The sequence below is a fragment of the Pungitius pungitius genome, chromosome 7 (genome assembly GCF_949316345.1).
Source record: "Pungitius pungitius chromosome 7, fPunPun2.1, whole genome shotgun sequence".
In the NCBI taxonomy this organism is placed as follows: Eukaryota; Metazoa; Chordata; class Actinopteri; order Perciformes; family Gasterosteidae; genus Pungitius; species Pungitius pungitius.
This window is the reverse complement of record NC_084906.1, coordinates 21,468,341-21,491,608: the sequence shown is the minus strand read 5'-3', so window position 1 is coordinate 21,491,608 and position 23,268 is coordinate 21,468,341. Positions and strand designations below refer to the sequence as shown.

General features: G+C 52.2%; 1 protein-coding gene across 5 annotated transcripts in view; it reads left to right on the top strand.

Annotated features, from left to right (window-relative positions):
- Positions 1 to 23,268, top strand: part of dab1a (DAB adaptor protein 1a) — a 64,653-nt gene that overhangs the window by 19,783 nt on the left and 21,602 nt on the right. For 4 of the 5 annotated variants that reach the window (XM_062563573.1, XM_062563574.1, XM_037469889.2 and 1 more), the window contains exon 1: positions 20,843 to 21,010. The gene's annotated coding sequence lies outside the window, so the exon portion shown is untranslated. Of the gene's footprint in view, positions 1 to 12,235; positions 12,293 to 20,842; positions 21,011 to 23,268 lie in introns of those variants that run through there. The other variant, XM_062563572.1, reaches the window with a different exon arrangement.

The window sequence follows — 23,268 nt, the reverse complement described above, 5'->3', positions numbered from 1 at the left end:
TTCACGCGTCCTGAAAGTGGAGGTGCAAATGGAAGTGCTCACAAAGACTAATGTCACTTGCTGTGGAAACACACACATGTCACACACAGTACACACACACACACACACACACACACACATGTCACACACAGTACACACACACACACACACACACACACACACACATGTCACACACAGTACACACACACACACACACACACACACACACATGTCACACACAGTACACACACACACACACACACACACACACACATGTCACACACAGTACACACACACACACACACACACACATGACACACACATGACACACAGCAGGGGGTCATGAAACATCTTCAGCTCAGGTCTGACCCCAGAGCAGCGCTCACAGTGTATAGAGTGTGTGTGTGTGTGTGTGTGTATGTGTGTGTGCACGTGTGTGTGTGTGTGTGTGTGTGTGTGTGCGTTCATGTCCGCCTGCAGCTCCTTTCTCATCTTTGTGTGTGTTCATGTGGGGGAAATGTTTTAAACAACTGTTTATGAGTAGAAGCCTGAGGGCGAACAGACACACACACACACACACACACATAAAGCAATGTGAGCTGCTGAAGGGTTGTGTAGCCCCTGTGTCCCTGTTGTTGTGAGTCTTTATCAGCAGTGACTTTATGTTCAGGAGCAGTCAGCTGTTACACTGCAGCTACCAGCAGACTCTCTGTGAGGCGTGATGTCACTGAGTGGTGTGTGTGTCTGTGTGTGTGTGTGTGTGTGTGCCTACCTGGGGATGTCTGATCATCTGATGTGTCACTCTGTGGGGAACATATGTGTGCTCGCTGTCACTCATCTCAGTGTTTCACAGGGTTTACATGGTATTCTTTTTGTATTGCTGTACATTTAGTAGTATTTCTTTGCGTTTGTGACTCTGATTCTCCCCTCGTCTTCTTTCATTGTTTTATTTCTCACTTTCTCAGCCCACCTTCCTCCAGTTGACATGTGTCGCTCTGCCAGATCGATTTGATTTGTGTGACTGTGCGCCTGCAAGAAGCTGAGAGTGTGTTGGCAGGACACACACACACAAACACACACACACACACATACAAAATGTCTTCATGCACACACACGTTTCTGCCACATCTGTATGGTATCCACGGTAAATCTGTCCCTTTTCTCTTGTTTGTACACTTATGCAAATGTGTGTGTGTGTCGTTCACACTCTCCTGCTGAGGAACACACACACACACACACACAGACACACACACACACACACACACACAGATCTCCATACATGCACACTGATCAACATTTACATACATGCAGTACTACTGGGGCCCTTCATTTAATGAACGCAATATTATCATGTTTTTTGTTTTCAGCGTGCAAAGCATCATGGGTAAGCTTCCATATGAGTGCTAATATAAGTTCACACGGGAAGCACAACAGCCTGTCACCCCCCCCACGACCCCTCCATGACATGCACATGCTAATCCTAATCCTAATCACTCACACACACACACACACACACTCACACACACACACACACATGAAGGCTACCTGCTGCGTTACTTCTTGGACACGTGGAGAAGCTCCTCTTCTCACTTCTCCATCTTCAGCTCGTCTTCCTCTGCATCCACCGCTTCGTTTCCAGGGTCAACTTCCGCTTTATTTCCTGTCGACTAAACCAACGTACATTAAAATCATTTGTGTTTCTCCAGAAGTTGTGTCTTAATTCAAAGTAGAAGTTGTGTTTCATGACTGTGGAGGAAACAGAGTTTAACGTTTTCTCCTTCATGTGTTTATTTAGTAGCTGACGTAGTTATCACAGCCCCCCCCCCCCCCACACACACACACACACACACACACACACAGTAGCTCCTCCAGCGTTAGGGTCCATCTCTTGTTTGGATTCTTGTTGACATCACAAACAATTGGAAGAGGGGATTCATTTTATGCAAATGAATGCACATAGAACTCCATCTGCATCGCTTCTATGCAAATGATGTTTGCCAAGCAGGGACTGCATCCCCCCCCCTGACCCCCCCCCCCCCCATCCCCGTTCCATTCTCCTCACCCTACAGCCCCCCGGCCCCCCTTCAGTCTCCTTTCATCCCTTCTCCACCCTCTGCCCGGAGCCCCCACCTTCTCACAGTGGCCCTCCCTCTTTCCCCCCTCTTGTCTGTAACCCCCCCCCCCCCACTAGATGGACGGGAGGGAGTTTTCTCCTCCGTAGGGTGGGCGGCGGGGGGGTCGTCAGGCTGCTTCCCCACACGACGTGTTTCTAGGGGACACGGGGCGAGTCAGAAGAACCCGGCGTGATGGTGGAGTTGGAGACGTGGTCCTTCTTCTCCTCATGATGGTCCTCGGCTCCTGAAGACAACACACAGGTTCTCAGCTCTTCTTCATCCCCGAAACTGACAGATTTCCCATGTGGCATTGCTGCGGCGTTCGCTCAACTCATCCATGAACTGCAGAGAAAACAACGGTGGCTTTCAAAAAGGAACAATGACGACGCGGCGAAGCAAGAGGCAGGCGAGAAGGATTTATGTGTGTGTGTGTGTGTGTGTGTGTGTGTGTGTGTGTGTGTGTGTGTGTGTGCGCGCGTGTGTGTGTGTCCTAAAGGCTGCCGAGCCGCCACGAGACGCCGCTCTTGGGTTGCGACTGACACTTCTGGGTGTGAGGAGCTAAACGCCGCCTGAGGCTCACGGCAGAAGAGTGGCGCCCGTATCAGCTGTTCTCCAACACGCCTTCAACGCCAAGCGTGCTGTTCTGTCACTTCACATGACACCTGGGAGTGTGAGACGAGAGGGAGGCAGAGGATGGGGGAGGCATAGGGAGGCAGAGGAGCATGATGGGGGAGGCGGTGCACAGGTTGGATTCCTCCGGTTGTCATGGTGCTGTGTCATCCTTCTCCTTCTCTCCTCTCGGTCTTACTCCTCTCTCCTCATCTCGTCCTCCTCGACTCCCCTTCTCCCTTCTCTCCTCCCTCCTCTCCTCCCTTCTCCTCCCACTCCTCTTTTAAGTCCATAAACGCTCCGCTGTTCATCTACCTGTTGTTTTGTTTCTGATCTGCTTCAGGTGAGAAGAAGGAAAGATCCTCATCTGCCTCTTATCTGATCGCACACGGATGGTCCTCCATGCATCTGCAAACTGGTTCGCCAGACGGTACTCGGGTGGTGTGGAGGGGGGTGGGGGGTAGAAGGGGGGGGGGGTGGTGTCGATTACAATTTACATCAACTCTTTACAGGCGACTTCAAATCCTTCCAGTGAAAAACATAAAGCCCGTTTCTAGCTTTTTGCTTCTTTGCTCTTGTGGAATCTCCCACTGTCACACACTATGTAACTGGTCAGAGGGACACTGGTTAGAGGGACACTGGTCAGAGGGACACTGGTCAGAGGGACACTGGTTAAAGGGACACTGGTTAGAGGGACAATGGTTAAAGGGACACTGGTTAGAGGGACACTGGTTAGAGAGACACTGGTTAGAGGGACACTGGTTAGAGGGACACTGGTTAGAGAGACAATGGTTAGAGGGACACTGGTTAGAGGGACACTGGTTAGAGGGACAATGGTTAGAGGGACACTGGTTAGAGGGACACTGGTTAGAGAGACACTGGTTAGAGGGACACTGGTTAGAGAGACAATGGTTAGAGGGACACTGGTTAGAGAGACACTGGTTAGAGGGACACTGGTTAGAGGGACACTGGTTAGAGAGACAATGGTTAGAGGGACACTGGTTAGAGAGACACTGGTTAGAGGGACACTGGTTAGAGGGACACTGGTTAGAGAGACAATGGTTAGAGGGACACTGGTTAGAGAGACACTGGTTAGAGGGACACTGGTTAGAGGGACAATGGTTAGAGGGACACTGGTTAGAGGGACACTGGTTAGAGGGACACTGGTTAGAGAGACACTGGTTAGAGGGACAATGGTTAGAGGGACACTGGTCAGAGGGACACTGGTTAGAGAGACACTGGTCAGAGGGACACTGGTCAGAGGGACACTGGTTAGAGAGACACTGGTCAGAGGGACACTGGTCAGAGGGACACTGGTCAGAGGGACACTGGAAGGCCTCCTTGAGTAACCAGGAGAGACGGACGCTATCACAGTGTCCAGAATAAAACGATTGTTCATGTTTTGTCTCTTTTACGGGACTCTTTCATATTTCTACTTGCTTCTGTCCATGAAGTGCCCCCCCCCCCCCCTCACAGGTACTGTGGTACCTTAGGTGATTTGAATATGCAGATGTTTGGTTAGAATGATTAATCACGCAGATATATCAACATATGAATAGAAGTGATCTGCATATATGATCTTCACCTGGACCGAACCACGGGGTCCACCTGGAAGAGAGGAACCAGGTCCCTAATGATCCTGGGTCTGTCGGAGGTATTAGTCCAGCTGATAGGCCGACACGTTACATGTATGTTAGACACACTCATGGGGGGTCAGACTCATCGATCATTTCCGAGACCCTGGCGGCGTCCTCGGCTCACTAATTGGGCTCGTGGGACAGAGATGTGAGATGTGACCACGCTGACCTTTTCAGGAGACCATTCATCACAGAGCGTCAGAATGCACACATAGTGGGGGGGGGGGGGGGACAAAAAGGGGGGAATTAATAATGGGAACAACTGCTGTGAAAAGACATATTTATCCTGGTAATAATTTCCTTATTAGCGCTTTGGTTCCTTGTTCTTTGTGCTGGAGGTCCGCTCCGTTGGAGGACAGACGGGCTGGAATTGAAATGTAGTCAAACGATTTTCTGTTAAGTTGAATTTAATAGTCTCCAAACTATGAGCTCATTTGCATATTTTTAATTGAATGTGCAGCGGTGTTTTTCCTCTGAACTGACGCGTCACTTCCTGTGTTGCTTCATCTAATGAACGTTTACCGACTTGTCACTTTTTGTTTGTCTGCTTTGGTCTTTGAGATCTTGAATATTTTTGTTCACCCTCCTGAGACATTAGGCTGGACTGAGTGTGTGTGTGTGTGTGTGTTTTTGAACTGTGTGTGTTGCGTGTGGTAAATCTACATACCTCTCCTCAGCAAACATTTCTTTGCATGTGCTCGGCGTTCCCCTTGACCGATCACACCTTTGCAGAATGGTTGCCATGACAGCCTCGTGGCCTCAGCCTGTAGCGTGTGTGTGTGCGTGTGCGTGTGTGTGCGTGTGTGTGTGTGTCGGCTTCCTAGTCGAGCTGTAAAGGGAAACATTAGAGCATCCCTCCGGTCTGACTAACAGCTCGAGAGCTGTCGCTTCAGATCAGTTTACGGATCAATCTCAATCAATACTCAGCTCCAGTAGCTGTTCAGAGGACCGGTTGCCATGGTGACAACCTCCCCATCAAATCCACATACCGGGGTGGTCAAAGTGGCGGCCATTTTGATGTGCCATTGCAGCCGTTGCATCGGGCTAATTTCTGTTGGGTGCTGGGGGGGCAGTAATGAAACGAGTGTGAGCAGTGGCGGGTTAACGTTGAGAAGTGTACAGAGCAAACAGTCATTTGCATGGTGAACGACCAGTGTAGCATAATTAGCTAACTGTCTAGCTACCTAGTGGGAAGCTGGCTAGTGGGCTAGCATGCTAACACCATCCACCAGGAGCTCTGAGTAGATAAAACTGGTCACACGTGTAGTTGAAATGATTCTGGTTTGGATCATTTACATTCGTCCCACATTCGACCTGAAGCCCCTCCCAGTCTGCTTATACTGGTGTACCACACACACACACACACATAGAGGAGAGAGGGTCTGGTAGCGGTAGTAACGGAAGCGCGGCGGAGATGAGGCCGGGGCGGGGGGGGTGGGGGGGGGGGGGGTGCAGCGAAGGGGCAGACGGGGTCAGTTAGAATTCATAAAAGACAAATGAATTCATAGCTGCTGCATAATGCCAATTACTTTTAATCACCTAATCAATTAGAGCTGGTTAGGGCCACTGTGGCTCAATAGAAAATGAAGTGCGACACTCACCACGAGATGACTTCCCATCAGCCACCACGTCGGACAAGTTCATCTCCTCATGGAAGCAAATTCAGAGCAGCACAATATCCCTGTGGCCCCTTAATAAACAAATCTGATTATATCAAGCGGAGCAGAGACAAGGAGAGAGGGAGGGGGGAAAGGGGGGAGAGGGGAGGGAGGGGGGAGAGGGAGGAAATGAATGGAGTCCCCAGTGGAGAGAACGTGCAGCACAAAGGCCGAGTAAACAAGTAATTCACAACTGATTGATTGAGAGAGTGAGAAGGAGTGCAAAAGAGAGGGAGAGAGGGGAGTCATGAAGAGGGGGGGGGCAGATGAATCAAGAAGGAACATAGAGAGGGGGGGGTTGGAAGTGAGGGGAAGAGATTTGAGTGGAAAGATGTGCTGGAATAAGAGAGGGATGGATACATAGTGGAAGCCCCCCCATACCCCTCCTCCCCCAAACCTTGTCTGACGCCCCCCCCCGCTGCACCTTGTTCACATTCCTTAACCTAGTTTGAGTTCAACCATCGCCTCGGGGCTGCTGGGAAAGGGAGGGGCAGCAATATCAGGTCAAATCCAGGGGGGGACCCTGTGGTTAGTATTCATGGGGTGTCGGGAGGGAAATGTTCGGGGGGGGTGGGGTGTCTCGACAAAGACGCTTTCACTCAAACCAAGCGCTGGTGGTTCTGCGTGAAGCTGTGACCTAAAAAATGATTTGATGTACTGACTGAAAGTCTTAAAGCTGCATTCTGTGTAGTGACCAGCAGGGGGCGACTCCTCTGCTCCCATAGACGTCTATGAGGAAATGACTCTACTTCTGTGTAGTGACCAGCAGGGGGCGACTCATCTGCTCCCATAGACGTCTATGAGGAAATGACTCTACTTCTGTGTAGTGACCAGCAGGGGGCGACTCCTCTGCTCCCATAGACATCTATGAGGAAATGACTCTACTTCTGTGTAGTGACCAGCAGGGGGCGACTCCTCTGCTCCCATAGACGTCTATGAGGAAATGACTCTACTTCTGTGTAGTGACCAGCAGGGGGCGACTCCTCTGCTCCCATAGACGTCTATGAGGAAATGACTCTACTTCTGTGTAGTGACCAGCAGGGGGCGACTCCTCTGCTCCCATAGACGTCTATGAGGAAATGACTCTACTTCTGTGTAGTGACCAGCAGGGGGCGACTCCTCTGCTCCCATAGACGTCTATGAGGAAATGACTCTACTTCTGTGTAGTGACCAGCAGGGGGCGACTCCTCTGCTCCCATAGACGTCTATGAGCAAATGACTCTACTTCTGTGTAGTGACCAGCAGGGGGTGACTCCTCTGCTCCCATAGACGTCTATGAGGAAATGACTCTACTTGTGTGTAGTGACCAGCAGGGGGCGACTCCTCTGCTCCCATAGACGTCTATGAGGAAATGACTCTACTTCTGTGTAGTGACCAGCAGGGGGTGACTCCTCTGCTCCCATAGACGTCTATGAGGAAATGACTCTACTTCTGTGTAGTGACCAGCAGGGGGTGACTCCTCTGCTCCCATAGACGTCTATGAGGAAATGACTCTACTTCTGTGTAGTGACCAGCAGGGGGTGACTCCTCTGCTCCCATAGACGTCTATGAGCAAATGACTCTACTTCTGTGTAGTGACCAGCAGGGGGTGACTCCTCTGCTCCCATAGACGTCTATGAGGAAATGACTCTACTTGTGTGTAGTGACCAGCAGGGGGCGACTCCTCTGCTCCCATAGACGTCTATGAGGAAATGACTCTACTTCTGTGTAGTGACCAGCAGGGGGTGACTCCTCTGCTCCCATAGACGTCTATGAGGAAATGACTCTACTTCTGTGTAGTGACCAGCAGGGGGCGACTCCTCTGCTCCCATAGACGTCTATGAGGAAATGACTCTACTTCTGTGTAGTGACCAGCAGGGGGTGACTCCTCTGCTCCCATAGACGTCTATGAGGAAATGACTCTACTTCTGTGTAGTGACCAGCAGGGGGTGACTCCTCTGCTCCCATAGACGTCTATGAGGAAATGACTCTACTTCTGTGTAGTGACCAGCAGGGGGTGACTCCTCTGCTCCCATAGACGTCTATGAGCAAATGACTCTACTTCTGTGTAGTGACCAGCAGGGGGTGACTCCTCTGCTCCCATAGACGTCTATGAGGAAATGACTCTACTTGTGTGTAGTGACCAGCAGGGGGCGACTCCTCTGCTCCCATAGACGTCTATGAGGAAATGACTCTACTTCTGTGTAGTGACCAGCAGGGGGTGACTCCTCTGCTCCCATAGACGTCTATGAGGAAATGACTCTACTTCTCTCTTGATTTTTTTCCCTCAGTAAACGGCGACGGGCAAAATCTCAGACATAAAAAAAGCTCCTACAGTGAGTCTCTACGGACAACATCTCCACAAAGTCTGTTTGCACTGAAACATCTAGAAGAGGATCTGTCCTTCACTCGGCTCATCGCCTCCATCACAGCTACACGTGTCCTCCGTGTGGCTCGCACCAGACGGGTGAATTCATCTTCATTCCTGCACATTGGCTTCTCTCTCTGCCCTCCACGTCTCTCTCTCTCTCTCCTCCCCCTTCTGCCTCCTCGTCTTTGAGGCCAAGGGCCTTGCGCGCTGCCGTATTGATGTGGACGGTTAGTAAGCTCTTCCTCCGCATATAGTCCTTCCTGTCTAATTAGCGTCTAACGGGAAGAGGCTGTCACAGTGTGTGTGTGTGTGTGTGTGAGTGTGTGTGTCTGTGTGTGTGTGTCTGTGTGTGTCTGTGTGTGTCCTGGCCTCTGCTCTCTTATCTCGCAGCTCTCATTAACAAGGCTTTTGTTTTCCTTAGCTTCATTAGCATTCCCATGACAGCGGCTGTTACCTCGGCGCTAGGCTAAACGCGAGGCTAAACGCTAGCCATTCTGTGTGCTTGTGAGGGCAGAGATCACCTGTGCCCATGTGACGCGGCACACGTGACCATCACCATGGAGAGCATGGAGAGGGTTCAGAGGTCGCTCAGCGGACCATCCACCCGACTTCATCCTCCCACTGACACCACCAGCACCACCAGGATGTGGGTCCGTAGCTCAAATGAAACCATTAATACCACATTAGTCTTTGCATGAAGAGAAGCTTCAGAAGGTTCTGGACTGGAGCAAAGTGGGAGGAAAGCGTGAACTTCAACTGCCTCGAATTCTTCACACTCATCATCGTGTTGCAGCGTTCAAAACCATCAGTCAGTCATGATGCTGCAGAGATCCAGATGAACCTCAGGTGTGAGTCCACCTGTCCACCTGTCCCCCCCCCCCCTCCCCGTCAGCAGCCCTCGCAGCAGCTGAAGTGGTCGTTATTCGCGGCTTAGGTCGTGGCTGTTTGCTTTGAGATGGCTCACGGCGTGCCTTCAGGGAGACCATTAGCATAGCGATTAGCATAACTACTTTACATGTTACCCTGGGCCCCCCCCCCTCGAGAGGAGCTGAAGAGAACAGCGGAGACGAGAGCTTCCAGAGACGCGTCCTCATTGTTGGCCTCATTTTTTTTGTTTTCCCGTCTCTCTTATTGTTGACGCCATTGCAGACATTATTAATAAATAATTTGGCATAAGTCAGAATCTAAATGGGAAAACCAGATCATTTGCTACACCCCCCCTACCCCCCCTCCCCGCCCCCGGACTCCCCCTTCTCAGCGCGGTTTTTATCTCCGTATCAGTTTGCCCTTTTAACCACAGTACGTCCCCGAGGCCCCGTCTATTAAACGAGGAAACCCCTCCTGCTGATGGATTCACTCACTCACATTCACTCTGACACACACACACGTGCACACACACTCACACACACACGTGCACACACACTCACACACAAAGAACAGGTGCACATTATTTAGGGGGCGCACACGTCTCATCCTGAGCGTGAATAAGTGAGTCCAGCGCAGCGTGCACACTTTAATCAGCTCATGAATATTCCTTTGCGTGGTATAATTGTGTGTTTTTGTTTTTCAGCCGACTTTCTATTTACAACTTATTGGGTCTGCAGTGAGGGGGGGTGTGAGGCGTGAGGGGGGGGGGGCTCTACTAAGGGATGAATGCACGTGATGCCATTAACCTGCTCTTATCCGCCTCCTTCACGCTCCTCCTCCTGGACGCTTTCAGTCACTTTGGGAGGTTCCGACTTTCCATCTTCTTCTTATTTGCTTCATTTTTGTAAATCTCGGATCCAAAGATACAGAATTCATCCCCATTGAGGGAGAAGTACGTTGTGTTTTATTTAAGTGGGATTTCTTCAAAAGGCACAAATGTCCACTTGGACTCAGAAGGTCAAAGGTCAATGTTACTCCCCCCCAAAAAGTGTTAATTCCACAGGAATGGAGTCCAACTTGACTGGTTACCCTGGTTGTACAGGGTGAAGCCGGGGAACCACCGAGGGAGGGGGGGGAACCTGCGGTGAAACGCTGCTGCTTGTCGGGGGGGGGGGGTATCTGATGAGAGCCAGTGAGAGTGAGATGGGGGGGGGGGGTCACATAGGAAACTATCCAGATCCACATGAAGCTTCACCTGTTGATCATCAGGAGGAGCAGACCTTCTGGTTGTTTATGTGGAACGTGAGTCTGTGCAGGAGGAGAAGAGAAGGTGGAGGTTCACAGGGTGGAGATAGTAGTGTGAGAAGATGGCTGAACTCATTAACCACTATTTGTCCCTGGGTCCAACCGGGTCTCTTACCCCCCCTTCTGATGGGGAGATTCAATTAGAAGCTGTGCCCGCCTCCTCTAACGACTCCTCGTTGCCTCCTGCCAGTTTTTCAAAGTGATTACGCACAATTATTCCAATTAGACGTCAGGAGGCGGAGCCATCGTCATCAGGCTGTAATCAGCTGCTGGCTCCTTAAAGGTGGAGGAGGACGTCTTCTCTCTTCTTGTGCTGTGGTTCCCTCCTCCTGTTGTCTCTGGGGGGGCAGCTTTGGTAACACAAACACACACATGTTGTCTCCTCACACACAAACACACACCCAGCAGCTCAGGCCCAGCTACCCATGTCATCAGTATGCTGCGAGCAGCGCGTGTCTCTCCCTTCTTCTTCTGTGTGTGTGTGTGAGCCAGTACCTTGGAGCTGGATATAACTGAAGAGTGGATTCATCCCCCCCCCGTCTCCCCCCCCCTCACCGCTGGCTGTGCTTTCAGGTGTCAGATTGGGCACAGCGTGCTAAGCTAATTATGCCATTAGGATCCAGCCACAGCGGCTAATGTTGTTCCATCTTCTTCTGTAACCAACGGAGGGTCGGGGGGGGGGGGGGGGAGGGGTCCTTGATGTTGTCCCCACCCACACCCCTCTCCATAGGACCCAGAGGGGTGTGAGTGGGGGGTCTGATGGGAGGGTGCTCATGTGTGGAGGACTTATCTTGGGTTATTAGCAGCCAGGATGGGGGCCATGAAGCATGAGAGAGAGAGATGGACCTAAATATGGCTTTGATGGACACTCATTGAGTTTCTCCTCTGATCATTAAGGGGGGGGGCAAAGAGGTCCGAACTTCATAAAGTTGGGGGATTTCCATGCAATAAATGAAATATTCACAGTTCAATGCCAGGTTTTCATATACACACACACACATATACACACATTTACACACATTTGCACACTAGAGGACACACACTGGCCTGTTAATTTCCTGCAGAGGCTCCTCGCCTCACGTCAAGATAACGAGAAGAATCCGACAGCCTCGATTCATTCACTTCATATTCTCCTCCTGTCATGTGCACTTCATGTCTCATACTGCTGCTTTCACATGATGATGAGGACGCGCGGGGGAGACATTGTTTGCGAGGGGGGGGAAAGAAACGGCTCCTATGTTTCGGCGTGAGACCCAGAATGCACCTCTCCATTTATTTTCACCCATTGTTGTGATTTCAGAAGAAATATTACAATGTAAAAATAATACCACACGGCAAATGATGAAAAAAAAAAGATGAAATGTGGATTTACTGAGAGACAGGAAGGTCTAAAGGTTGCAGGGGCGTGGCCAAGTGGGTCAAAAGCAACCTGATTGGTCAATAAACATTTACAAAATAACGCTGTAGAAGCACGCTAAGGGGAAAAGAAGTTAATTAGTTGAGTCTGATATTAGCCTCGCAGTCACAGGTAATGATCTCATCTCTCCACTAGTGACTGGAGGCCTACAAGGAGAATCACACACACACACACACACACACACACACACACTCACTGAGAGACGGGGACCAGAGATGGTGTAATGTGGCTCTAATGGGTTACCTGACTGAAGTGATTGTTCTTAATGACCGTCCTGTTTCTCCCCCTCTTTCCTCCAGGTGAGCTCGGGGTCTCAGAGGAGCAGTGATATGGATCCAAAGAGTGACGTCGTCCAGGTGCGTGTTCAGCTCTCGTAGCACAGCATCCTCTCTTAATAACGCCCCTTCCTAAGTATATATTAAATCATATATATATATTTTTTTTTTTACATTAAATCTCATTTAGCTGACGTTTTTTTATCCAAAGCGACTCACAATAAGTGCATTTTAACCATGGGAAACAAACCCAGAAGAACAAGCACACCGAGGTTCCTGGCAGTCAGACTGGGCCAAAGATAGCAGTCAGGTCCTGGGTCGGAGAGTCTTTTACGGGGAAGAGAAGTAGTTCAGTCTTGTTGGAGTTGATCTTCAGGTGGTGAGCAGACCTCCACTGAGAGATGTCAGTCAGACCGGCAGAGATCCATGTGAGGGAAGGAGAGAAGTAGTTGGGTGTCATCGGCATAGTTGTGGAAGGAGAATTCATGCGTTGGTGTAGATAGAGAAGAGGAGGGGACCCAGGATGGAGCCCTGAGGAACTCCAGTAGTAAGAGGACAAGGTTCTGACACAGATCTTCTCCAAGTTACCTGGTAGGCGCAGCCATCAAGGTAGGATGAGAGAGAGAGAGAGAGGAACCTGAGACACCAAGTTCCTGAAGGGAGGAGATGAGGATGTGGTGGTTCACTGTCTCAAATGCAGCAGAAAGGTCCAGAAGGACGAGGACAGAGGGGAGAGATGCTCCAGCAGCGTGGAGATGCTCTGAGACAGAGAGGAGAGGAGTCTCTGTGGAATGGTCCATCTTGAAATGAGATATCTGAGAAGTAACTTCCATTTGTAGCGCGAAATCCAATGATAAATATAATACTAAATCCAATTTTTCCTACTACTGTTCTTTAGATGTTTGTTGTTATGGATTGTCTCTGACCCCAAGTGCACGACACCAGACACAGCTTAGGTTTAGCCGGAAAACGGCGTAGTTTATTTCACAAATTAACCAAATACGAGAAACAAACCAAAAAACGAGAACTGCCTCCTTAATTGGCAGGGGGGAGAAAAAACAAAAAAAAGGCAACTCCAAAAACTTCTCTAGTCCGTGGGCGCTCTTAGTCCAATCAAAAAAATGAAAACTCACACGATACTCACAGGGAAAACAAAAACTCTGCGTAGGGAATTCCGGAAGGGTTTCCAAGAGGAGCACAGGGGAAGAACAATCAACCCTCTCTGGGGAAACACAGAGCACGAACTCACAGCGAGCCACTGGCAGATCTGCTTCTTAACCTCCCTGTGGGATGAGCTGACGAGCTGCAGCTGTGGCGATGAGCAGAGCGGCGTCAGGTGTGCGACTCTCTGGCAGGTCGAGCCCTAACACTACCCCCCCCTCCAAGGGAGCCACCCGGCGACTTGCCAGGCTTCTCGGGATGGGCTCGATAAAAGGCGGTCAGAAGCCCCGGGTCCATGATGAGCCGGCGAGATACCCAGCTACGGTGCTCCGGGCCATAGCCCTTCCAGTCCACCAGGAACTGGTACCCTCGCCCCCGACGCCGAACGTCCAACAGTCGGCGAACCCTCCACTGAGGGTGTCCATCCACGATTGTGGGTGGAGGTGGGTCCGGGGCAGGAGGCATCAGAGGACTGCAGGCGACGGGCTTAATCCTTGATACGTGGAACACAGGATGGATCCGCATAGAAGCCGGTAGTTTCAGCTTCACTGCGGCAGGACTGAGCACCTTCGTGACCTCAAAGGGGCCCACGAAACGGGGGTCCAGCTTCTTGGCGGTTGACTGCAGGGGAAGATCCTTGGCGGACAGCCAAACTCTCTGCCCGGGGTGGTATGTTGGCGCTGGGTTCCGGCGACGGTTGGCCCCCCGGCTACTACGTTCAGCCGCTTGGAGTAGAGCGGCTCTGGCGACTCCCCAGATGCGACGACATCTGTCCAGATGAGTCTGTACCGACGGAACTGCCACCTCAGGTTGTTGTGCCGAAAACAGCGGTGGCTGGTACCCCAGCGACACCTCGAAAGGGGAGAGACCTGTGGCAGAGCTGACAAGGGAGTTAATCGAGTACTCAACCCATGGGAGGAACCGACTCCAGGAGGACGGGTTCTTGGCAGCCACACAGCGGAGTGCCGTCTCCACACACTGGTTCATCCTCTCCGTCTGCCCGTTAGTCTGTGGGTGATAACCAGAAGAGAGACTGACAGAGGCGCCCAACCCCTTGAAGAATGCCCGCCATACCTGGGATATGAACTGAGGTCCTCTGTCCGAGAGCACATCCTGGGGGAGGCCATGGAGCCGGAACACATGGCTCATCAGGAGGTCCGCCGTCTCTGACGCCGAAGGGAGTTTGGGGAGGGCCACCAGGTGCACCCCCTTACTGAACCGATCTACTATTGTTAATATCACCGTCCTACCCTGGGAGGCCGGTAATCCAGACACAAAGTCCAAGGCCACGTGGGACCAGGGACGGCTAGGAACAGGGAGGGGTTGCAGCAGCCCGGCAGGTGCCTGGTGAGAGGCCTTGCTGCGGGCACAAACGGGGCAGGCCAACACAAAGTCCCTCACCTCGTTCCTCATTGTGGGCCACCAGAAACGTCGAGCTAGGAAGGTGAAGGTGCGGTGGACCCCGGGATGACAGGCAAACTGGCTGGCGTGGCCCCACTGAAGTACCCGGGGCCTGACAGATTCCGGGACGAAAAGCCTACGTGGGGGTACGCCACTCGGTGCAGGGTGGGAGCGCAGCGCCCCCTTCACGACAGTCTCGATGCCCCAGGCCACCATGCCGATCACCCGGGTCTCGGGGACGATGGGTGCCGACTCCTCGGTGGCCAGTCCCCCCCCCTGATGTAGTCGGGACAGGGCATCCGCTTTGATGTTGCGGGAACCGGGACGATAGGTCAGGGAGAAATTGAACCGACTGAGGAAACCGGCCCAACGAGCCTGTCGCCCATTGAGACGCCTGGCCGCCCGGATGAATGTCAGGTTCTTGTGGTCTGTCCAAATGGTAAATGGCTGCTCTGCCCCCTCCAGCCAATGGCGCCACTCCCCCAGAGCAGCTACTACTGCCAGCAACTCCCGATTACCGATGTCGTAGTTCATCTCCGCGGGAAGAAAACGCCGGGAGAAGAACGCGCAGGGGTGCACCTTCTGATCTCCCACCGCCCGTTGGGAAAGGACTGCCCCCAGCCCGGTGTCCGAGGCGTCCACCTCAACAATGAACTGTCGTTTTGGGTCGGGATGGAGCAGCACTGGGGCGCTAGTGAACCTCCTCTTGAGTGACCGAAAAGCGGCGTCGGCGGCCGGGGACCAGATGAACGGCTGGGAAGAGGAGGTCAGCCTGGTGAGGGGTTCTGCCACGACGCTGTAGTTCCGTATGAACCTTCTGTAGAAGTTAGCAAATCCCAGAAAGCTCTGCAACTTCTTTCGCGACGTAGGGCTCGGCCAGTCTACCACCGCCTGGATCTTGCGGGGGTCGGCCCGCGTCTGCCCTCTCTCCACAATGAAACCCAAGTAGTCGACAGAGGCGGAGTGGAAACGGCACTTCTCCGCCTTGACAAAGAGTCTGTTCTGGAGGAGACGCTTGAGCACCCGACGAACGTGCTGGACATGCTCCTCGAGAGTCCTGGAGAACACCAGGATGTCATCGAGGTACACAACCACGAACTCATCCAGCATGTCGCGGAGCACGTCGTTCATGAGCGCCTGAAAAACCCCCGGGGCGTTGGTAAGGCCGAATGGCATTACGCGGTATTCGTAATGACCTCGGGGTGTCTTGAAGGCGGTCTTCCACTCGTCCCCCTCTCTGATCCGGACCAGGTGGTAGGCGCTCCGGAGATCCAGCTTGGAAAAGATGGCAGCCTGGGTCAGGGGCTCGAGGGTGGAGCTCATGAGGGGGAGGGGGTACCGGTTCTTGACCGTAATGTCATTTAGTTGGCGATAGTCAATGCAGGGTCGGAGACCCCCATCCTTCTTCTTCACAAAGAAGAACCCCGCTGCCACCGGGGAGGATGAAGGCCGAATGAGCCCTGCTGCCACTGACTCCGAGATGTAATCATCCATGGCGGCCTTTTCAGGAATGGACAGGCTGTACAACCGACTGCTGGGAAGGGGGGCCCCTGGGCGGAGGTCGATTGCACAGTCGTATGGCCTATGTGGAGGTAGAGACTGAGCCCGAGACTTGCTAAAAACCTCTCCCAGATCATGATATTCCCGAGGGACAGCGGAAAGGTCCGGGGAAGGGGCACGGGGAGTCGGGCGGGGTGACGGACTTGGAGCTGCCTGGAGGCACTGGGCGTGACAGGAGGCGCTCCACTCCAGAATAGTCCCAGAGGACCAGGCAATGTGTGGCTCGTGCTGCACGAACCAGGGGTACCCGAGAATCACTGGGGCCAACGGGGACTGGATGAGGTAGAATTGGCGGGTCTCTACATGGTTACCCGCCACAGTGAGGGAGACTGGGTGGGAGCATTGGGTGATGCGGGCTAGATGACGGTCGTCCAGTGCAAAGGCCTCCAAAGGCTTCTCCAGTGTCCTCACTGGAATGTTAGCCTGGACAGCGAAACCCAAATCCAGGAAACAGTCATCCGCCCCTGAATCGAGGAGGGCCCCTACCGTAATCCGTTGATCTGCCCAAGCCAGGGTGACGCTAACCCGCCGGTTAGGTGATGCAGGACTACGGGAACACGAAAGGCGGCTCACTAGGATCTCCCGGGGTCCTGGTGAGCCTAATCTTTTGGCCGTGTGGGACAGCCGCTGATGCGATGCCCCTTCTGGCCACAGTAGAGACACAGCCCTCCCCTGAATCGGGCCTCCCGTTCGGCTGGGCTGATGCGCGTGCGTCCCAGCTGCATGGGCTCCTCCTCGGTCGCTGTCTGTGACGTGGAAGGCCGGACGGGACTGGGGGAAGTCGAATGGGCGACCGGGTTCCTCTCCCGTGTGCTGAAGATGTGGGGGATAGGGAGGGGTCCCCGGGGAACTCGCTCCCGCCTTCTCTCATTAAGGCGTCCATCGATGCGGATGGCGAGACTGACGAGGTCGTCGAGGGAGGCGGGCTCCTCCCGTGTAGCTAGCTGGTCCTTCACTGCCTCGCAGAGTCCCCTTCGGAAGGCAACCCGAAGGGCTGGGTCGTTCCACCCGCTTTCTGCAGCGGCCAGTCTAAAATCCACTGAGTAGTCCGCCACCGAGCCGCTGCCTTGTTGGATGCTGGCCAACCGGGCGCCGGGGTCCTTACCCCTTACTGGATGGTGGAACATCTTGCGGAGCTCGGCCACGAACTCCCTGTAGGAGTGACGGAAACTGGCACCCATGGACCAGGAAGCGGCAGCCCACTGGGCGGCCCGGCCGGTAAGCAGGTTCGTCACATATGCGACTCGGGCAGCGTCGGAGGTGTAGCGGCTGGGTTGGTGAGTAAACACCAACTCACACTGCATTATGAAGGTGGCACAAGTCTCGAAGTCACCCCCGAACGGGTGTGGGCTGGAAAGGCAGGGTTCCCAGGGTAACGAGGCAGGTTCCGCAGGGCTACTTGGGAGGGGATCCCCCGGGGGCGGGATCACTGCCCTCACCGGCGGAGGCTGGTTCGGCGGCTGGGTGGTGAGAGCCGCCGTCAATGCCCGTAGCTGTATTAGAATCTCGGCTTGCTGGGCCGCCGACGCCACCTGATGCTGAGTCAGGCTCTCCACCGAAGCTTGAAGGGGCTGGACCTGGGCCTGGAGGTTCTGCACGGCAATGGCGGCCGCCTCCAGCTGGTGAGTATGATTGTCCGTCAGCTGAAGCTGTCTCTCCAGGGCAGCCTCTAAACTGCCACGGTCTGTGTCGGCTGGGGTCATCATGGTGAGTTCGTACTGTTCTGGATTGTCTCTGACCCCAAGTGCACGACACCAGACACAGCTTAGGTTTAGCCGGAAAACGGCGTAGTTTATTTCACAAATTAACCAAATACGAGAAACAAACCAAAAAACGAGAACTGCCTCCTTAATTGGCAGGGGGGAGAAAAAACAAAAAAAAGGCAACTCCAAAAACTTCTCTAGTCCGTGGGCGCTCTTAGTCCAATCAAAAAAATGAAAACTCACACAATACTCACAGGGAAAACAAAAACTCTGCGTAGGGAATTCCGGAAGGGTTTCCAAGAGGAGCACAGGGGAAGAACAATCAACCCTCTCTGGGGAAACACAGAGCACGAACTCACAGCGAGCCACTGGCAGATCTGCTTCTTAACCTCCCTGTGGGATGAGCTGACGAGCTGCAGCTGTGGCGATGAGCAGAGCGGCGTCAGGTGTGCGACTCTCTGGCAGGTCGAGCCCTAACATTTGTTCTAATTTTCATTGAATAAAAGCTGCATAGAGTAGTTAAAGGAGCTTGAAATGTGACATTTGGTGTCTCCCTGCTTTGCCTTGGTCTGCTCATCAGTCCGCTCACATCGGACTGTTTGACCCGAGGACCCTACAAATAGGATTTAACACTTTTTAATTAATTGTGTCTTTTGCCTTCATTGTTTAATCAAACTGCAGATTATTCCACCTCACTGCTGCTCGCTCCCCCTTAATTGCACAAGGACATATTAATATATGTTAATATATATTAATATATGTCTAGATTCATAAAGCCAAGCTGCAACATTCTGCAGTCAGACCCGGTTCACGTTGTTCCCTGCTGATAGCCTCCTTTAATTACTACTCAGACACAAAAATGTGCACATTCACAATATACTTTGGATTAATGTGTTTGTATGATTGTTTTCTCAATATTTTTTCGTTGTGCCGCAAAACAACTTTCATTCACTTCCCTCCGATGCAGCGTCTACTCATGCAGCACCACACCCTTTACCTCCACCCGCGTCTAATTATGTGGATTACATAGAATTTCATTTTGTGTGTATGTAATGGTTGCTGGTTACTCTTCTGTTAACATATGTGAGAAGTTATTATGTTTTATTATTATCATCAGCAATAACAGCCATAACTGGTCTATTATAGCCGACACCTCTTTGTACCTGAAGTAAATGGGGCCCAAGTTGAACATCTGAAATCTGTTGTTAAGATCAATCTCATTCATCCTGTCCAATAATGACTAAAACTCCAACATGTTCATCTGTAGTGAAATGTGGGAGGATTATGCTGCTTTTGTTTACTTCCACTCCTTCAAACTTTCACGAATGAAGTAAGAACTTTGACCCCCCCCCCCCATCATCTCCTTGCTCAGTGTCCCCCATCTGGAGCACATGTATAGATACTTGGTGAATGCTTCGTGTTAGCAGGTTCTAATCCTCTCCGCTGGAGCTCAGCAGGCAATCAGGCCGCTGCCTTTGTCGCCTTTAACGAGTTGGACCCGTTTGGCTGATAAAACGGTCGTTTCTTTTCCTCTCATCGGCCCGTCGGTCCCTGCTTCTCGGGGAACGACGCTGTGAGAGGGACACTGCCTGTGAGGACCCTCGGAGAGAGACCAGCATCCAGCGAGCTTCAGTGTGACACAAGAGAGCAAAGACAGGAAGCTGCCCTCAAGCAGAGACAGGCTGAGAGAGGAGGAGGAGGAGGAGGGGAAGTCTGGGCAGATACTGACGGAGGGGAGATGTAATGAAAAGGGCAAAGATACTGAGGTGTGGGAGGGAGATAGACAGAAAGGATCTGCACCAAGGGAGGAGGTAGACTACAGCTATACTTAGGTAGGTGGGAGGAGATGAGGTGGCGGAGAAGGGAAGGAGGAGACGGAAGGATCTGGAGGGACGGGAGGTTGACGGGACGGAGGAATAAGTCTTTCAATAACATTTACATAGAGGATAATATGTACACTAAGCTTGGATATCCTGCTTTATTTAAATGTACCTATTGAGCGAATAAATCCAACAAATGTGTGCGTAGAATTGTAATCTGCTAGGAACTTTTATTTTGTTGATTCTGGCCTCCCTTGTGGACTAAATGGGCAGTGTCTTCTACCACCAGGGTCCCTTTAGGAGCTTCTTCCCACCCCCCCCCCACCCCCCCACACACTATTACAGTCAGCGTTAAATGAATCAATATAAAAAAACAACAAGCCTTTGTCTGAGAAGAAGAGAACCCGCAAGCGTTACACATCTTGGTCATTACCATTACCGCCTTTTTATATATATATATATATATATATATATATATATATATATATATATATATATACACACATCTATGGACGAGACGTCTAGCCTTTATATATATATTTATATCTGTGGACGAGAAAAAGTAACAACTTTAAGTGACTAGCGGCTACCTAGCGGCTACCTAGCGGCTACCTAGCGGCTACCTAGCGGCTACCTAGCTAGCAATAAGCAGAATGACATTTCTTCTCCAACTTTTAATTTCAAACCAAATCCCTGTCACTCCTCGTCCTTTCTCTCTCTGCTTTCATCTATTTCTGCTCATTATAGTTTTGTTAATATATCCCCCCCCCGCCCCCTCCCGCCCCCCCCAACCCACTCCCACTGCGTGGAAGCTTGAAATCAGGACAGTTCGGCAGCGGGGGGGTTAAGCGGAAACAAGGCTCGTGATTGGCTGCCGTCCGCGGTCTGAACCAGCCTACAGAACGAGGTAACCAGGCAACCTCGGGGGGGGGGGGGGGCGGGAGCAGGGGGTGGGGGGTGGGGGGGAGAAACCCCGCGCTTGAAGGACCCGGCATAGTTGAGAGGGGCTCGTGGAGGGAGGATGTGACCGGGCTCAGCGCGCCCCCCCCGGCATGGAACCGTGGATGTGAGAGCTCAGCGGATTCTAACGGGATTCTTTCTACTGGTTTTTATCCAAATGGGAACTAAGTGGGCTCCAGTCCACTGGTGCAAAGGTAAGAAGTGGCGCCAAGGCAACACGCAGCGGAGCGGCGCACAGCGTGCACAGTGTCCCGGTCCCGTGCACCGGGGGGGGGGGGGGGGGGCAAAGTGTTCATCCATGAGAGGAGACGGATTCACTGCAATGGATCAACGTTAGTGCTGCATCGGGATCCATTGTGCGTGCGTACGTGCGTGTGCGTGCCTCACTGAATCATAGTGGTCAGGGTCTGAGTGGCGGGAGGTTTGCTGCCTTTTGTACCCCCCCCCCGCCCCCCCGGTGTAGTTTTTCATCTGTCACATGAATGGAGAAACGTGTCCATTTATTTTAACTGGTTCATGGTTCATCTCCACAAGTTGGAGACAGCGCGTCTTTTGAGGGCTTTCTGCCCCCCCCGTGCGTGAATGAACGGATGAATGATGAATGGTCCCCGATCCGAAGGGACGAGGCGGGTCATTTAGGAGGGAGAAGGTGATGAAGAAGAACAACCTAGAGACATGGGGGGGCTACACGCTGTGTCTCTCAGGGTGTCTCTGTGTGTCTCAGTCTGTCTCAGTGTCTCAGGTGTGCCTCCACCTATATTTGCCTTCTTCATTTATAAAGTCTTGTCTCTGAGAGACAGATCACAGTGTCATACTTAACGGAGCATTCTACAATATGTCCCATATTTATACTGGTTACACTGGTTTTACTGGTGGACCAGTAGTTGTCTGATCCACCTTTCAGAATGATGGTAACGGCACTCTGAGCTGGTGACATCCTGCTGTAGCTACTGTAGCTTAGCTGAAGACAAACAGGTGTCTTACTTCTGCTTGTCTGGGCCCAGCAGGCGTCTCCCCGTCGCCATGGTAACCGAGTATTGTGTAGAAACTCTCAAAGAGAACCTTCTGAAGGCTCCTTTCTCCTTCTTTCAATACTCCTCTCCATCTGCTCCGGCTGCCTTCTCCGGCTCTTCCTTTTTTCCTCTGGCCTTTTCTCCAGCCTCCCTCTCCCTGTGCCCCCCCCCCCCCCCGGGGCCCAGGGGGGGTCCCTGGGGCTTCCTGAAGGACAAGGTCCTTTGTGAACCTGGAACATGGAGCTTGATGTTCTGGTTCTGTTCTAGCTGGTAGTTGAGACAGGAAGCTGTCTGACCGCCTACAAACATGACCCCCCCCACCACCACAGACAGCAACCCCCCCAGGGTTCCAAAGGGTCCAGTTCCAAACCTGTCAGTCACATCCATTTGGTGGAACACCACCCATGACCCGTTTACACCGCCAAGCACCGCTGCCTTCTTACCCCGGCGACACGTGTTGTCATGGATACGGCGAACTCAGCTCCACAATCCTCCCCACCAGCATTAGAACCATTCATGTGCATCATCGAGACCCCCCCCCACCCCCCCCGGGTTCTCTTCTCCTCTCCTTGAATGAATATAATAAAAGACGTTGCTTCTGTTTCTGCTGAGTCATTATAGACAGTTTGATACATGTTTAAATCGGTCTCTTTTCTAGTGGGGGGGGGGGGGGATTGACTGGTGTCTTGGCTGGCTGCCCGTCCCATTGATCCACATCTTCTGTCTGTGTGTGTGTGTGTGTGTGTGTTCTCTCAGATATAATTGGCATGGAGAACATCTCTACAGCCCACTGGGAGTACGACTCTATGTATGTATCCTGTTTATAGGCCCTGGTTCACGGGGGGAGTGGGTTGTGTGTTTGGTATCTGTCGCACACGCAGACGCACACGCAGACACACACGCAGACACACACGGGCTGTGACAGAGAGCGTTCCATCCAGAGGTGCACATCCTGCTGCTAATCTGCCCCTGTGGTCCGTAATCTGTAATCTTTTTAATACCCTGACGGTCTGTCCACACTGCTGGGATTAACATCTGCACACACACACACACACACACACACACACACACACACCTTGGTGTCGAGGGGGTCGTAGTACAGTAGTACACTGGGGAATTGCCGGGGGGGGGGCTGTTGTAACGGTAGGGAAACACTGCAGGTATAGTGTTGATTGACCACTAGTTTGACCTTTGAACCGAGTTTGGGAACCTCGTGCGTCTCCTCTGGTGGGATTGAAGTCTGAGGAACTGACTCCTTCTGCTGGATTATGGATGTCGCCACGTTGTTGTTTTTTCTGCAACTAGCAAACAGGAGGGCGAAGACGCAGTATACGTCTCTCTGAAGCATCCCCCCCCCCCCTAAGGGGCCAGTGGAGTCGCCCCCTGCTGGTCACTACACAGAATGCAGCTTAACCACTTCCGGGTACACTCTAAAGATT